This window comes from Phytophthora infestans, genomic scaffold, assembly GCF_000142945.1.
Source record: "Phytophthora infestans T30-4 supercont1.52 genomic scaffold, whole genome shotgun sequence".
NCBI classification, from domain to species: Eukaryota; Oomycota; class Peronosporomycetes; order Peronosporales; family Peronosporaceae; genus Phytophthora; species Phytophthora infestans.
This window is the reverse complement of record NW_003303707.1, coordinates 701,392-703,891: the sequence shown is the minus strand read 5'-3', so window position 1 is coordinate 703,891 and position 2,500 is coordinate 701,392. Positions and strand designations below refer to the sequence as shown.

Genomic DNA, 2,500 nt, shown 5'->3' with positions numbered 1-2,500 from the left:
AACTATAATCTTAGAAACCCACACGCCATTTCCAAAATTACACTCAGTAACCGACTTGTCACCTCACATATACTAGGAAACCGTCACAAGAAAGATACTCGCTTTTGTTTACGTCGTCTTAACAAAAATTCCCGTTAATCTACAGCAGATTGACGGGAATTGAGTACTGCTGACAGTTACAGACTACTCGTTTAACATCTATTTATAGCTGGAAAAGTAACCGCCGCGCCAGCAGCTAGTCAGTATCTTTCAGTTTTGTTAGAACTCAGCAGTCACCCATAAAGTAATTTACATAAATTACCCGTTCTAAGTGCGAGAAGTTATTTTACTAAGTGCGAATAGTGCCTAAGTTCGTATTTTATGGACTAAGTGCGGTATTTTATCATTAAGTTCGCGTTACAGGACCCCCCAAAATGAACATTTTCTTGCGTCTTGGGAAGAGTATTGTAGAGTGCCCCGTAAAACTTTGTGGTGTTAAGTATGATACTAAAACACACTAACTGCCCTAAGGATTCACGTCGATTTCATTCTAGGAGTCGAGATATGTTATTTTAAGTTTTTGGGATGTCATGGATGCAAATCGTTTGCTACAGGCTCAAGAACGCACTTTTTGTATACCATGTTATTTTAAGAAAATGTCCGTTTCGATGCGCTCTTCAAAAATGTTCGACTTGCGAACCATGATTTTCTGCGTCTGTGCCACGTAATTCAGCAAAAAGAGCATGTAATGGAGTGAAATGAGAGGGTGTGTCATCTCTAAAGTAAAATCTTTAAAAGAGCATAACTTAAGAACGGCTGGGAATAGGTGGCCGTTCTTTTTACCATCATGTGCGCCTAAAAAAAGTACACTATCGTGACAATCGATATCGGTCGATATGGTATAAATTGATAAAGTTATGCTCGATTATGTACGCGAAAACAGAAAAAGGGCGCTGGTGACAAAAAAAGTACTAACGATTCTGTTATTGTTTTGATATTCTGTCATCCCAGACTCTTGCGCATCTGGTGACCTATTTTTTATTCGCCAGTTCCGAGAAAAGTGTCGTTTCGATGCGTGGTGGGCCCGGGATGACAATTCGAGTTGAGTTGGAAGTTCATGTGAAGTCCTGGAAACAAGAAAAAAAGAAGATCCACGCTTCCCTAACTCAAAAAGTCATTAGAAACCGAGGGTAGCTTGTATGGAGACTTTTGTTCCTCGTGCGCTAAAACGCCGAATTAAATTTTTTATCTATACTTAACAGGAAAAAAGTTGCCTCCTTCGCGATATATAGGCAAATAAAGAATGGGTGCTATCATTTCGGGACAAAACAGGTGAAAATTTAGGTCGAAAAAAGTGTTTATAGACAAGGCATTTGAATTTAGCCAAAATCTGACTTGACCACGGGAATGCGCGCATAAAAGCACCCCTAGGGCAGTTTTTATACGGAGCAGTCTCATTTGCTTCCTGGATGTGCAGGGCCAAACATGGCCAAAAGTGGTGATTTTGGCCGTCCAAGGTGTCCATTTTCCGCGAAAATGGCGTTTTTTGGCGTCACTAAAAAAATCATTGCGAAGCAACTACTGGAGATATGCTTGTAAAACTTTGGGAGCGGTCGTGCGAACACATGCGCCAAGTTTTCTGCTAAAGTCTGCAGGCCAGATCTGCCGGGCGGCACATAAAACCGGAAAAAACCACCTAAAAAAAGAGCATGCCAAACAAAGTCTCACATTTCGCTGAATAACTTTTTATCTAGAAGAGTTAGACAAATTCTGATTGCGGGAACGGCTCCGCCGTGTGTTTTTACGTATGTCTATGTCCCGTAGATAAAAAGTACATGTTGCAAAAAAAGTACATGTTGTACATAAATCTACCTTTGATATTCGGATTCCCCGTGAAAAACTACGCCTAGGCCGCAGGGTTACAAAGACGAGTCATTGCACTTATGCCCTTTTATAGACGCTTTTAGAAATCGGCCAAAACAGTATTTATTAATTTAGACAGTGTTCCGCTGACATGTCGCATGCTGCGATATGTCCACGTGAAAGAGCACCGAAAAGCACCCCTAGAACACCCTTCATACCCGTTCTAACGGTTCTCTTTCATCTTCATAATAATCAAATTAAAGAACACCATACAAAAAACAAGATCTCGTGTGTAGTGGCTCGCCAGGCATACTAAAACCAAGATGTCGTGTGGGCACATGCCAGACATCATATCTTGCGTTTGCAAACACACGCAAAGTCGGTAAACAGCTCAAAACGGGCTAAAAAGTAGACAGCACCCGGACTTCCCCGGTGGTCACCCACCCGAGTACTACCCGAGCTTGAGGCTGCTTAACTTCACAGAGCAGACGGGATATGGTGCTTTCAGCCTAAGATGGCCGTCTACATTTGACTTTGACCGACACACCTATTAGTGTTTATCACTCGTATACATTGGTACAACACATTTACACACTCACATGTCCACATACGTGGCCATAGACTGCACACGATGGCCCCCAATACCCCTTCTGGCCCT

At 42.1% G+C, this 2,500-nt stretch overlaps 1 non-coding gene across 1 annotated transcript; it reads right to left on the bottom strand.

The window, feature by feature from the left end:
• Positions 1-2,247: 2,247 nt before the first annotated feature.
• Positions 2,248-2,361, bottom strand: PITG_33311. Its single transcript, XR_009934705.1, has one exon. It is a non-coding gene; the product is annotated as an 8S ribosomal RNA (ribosomal RNA).
• Between the last annotated feature and the right edge of the window lie 139 nt (positions 2,362-2,500).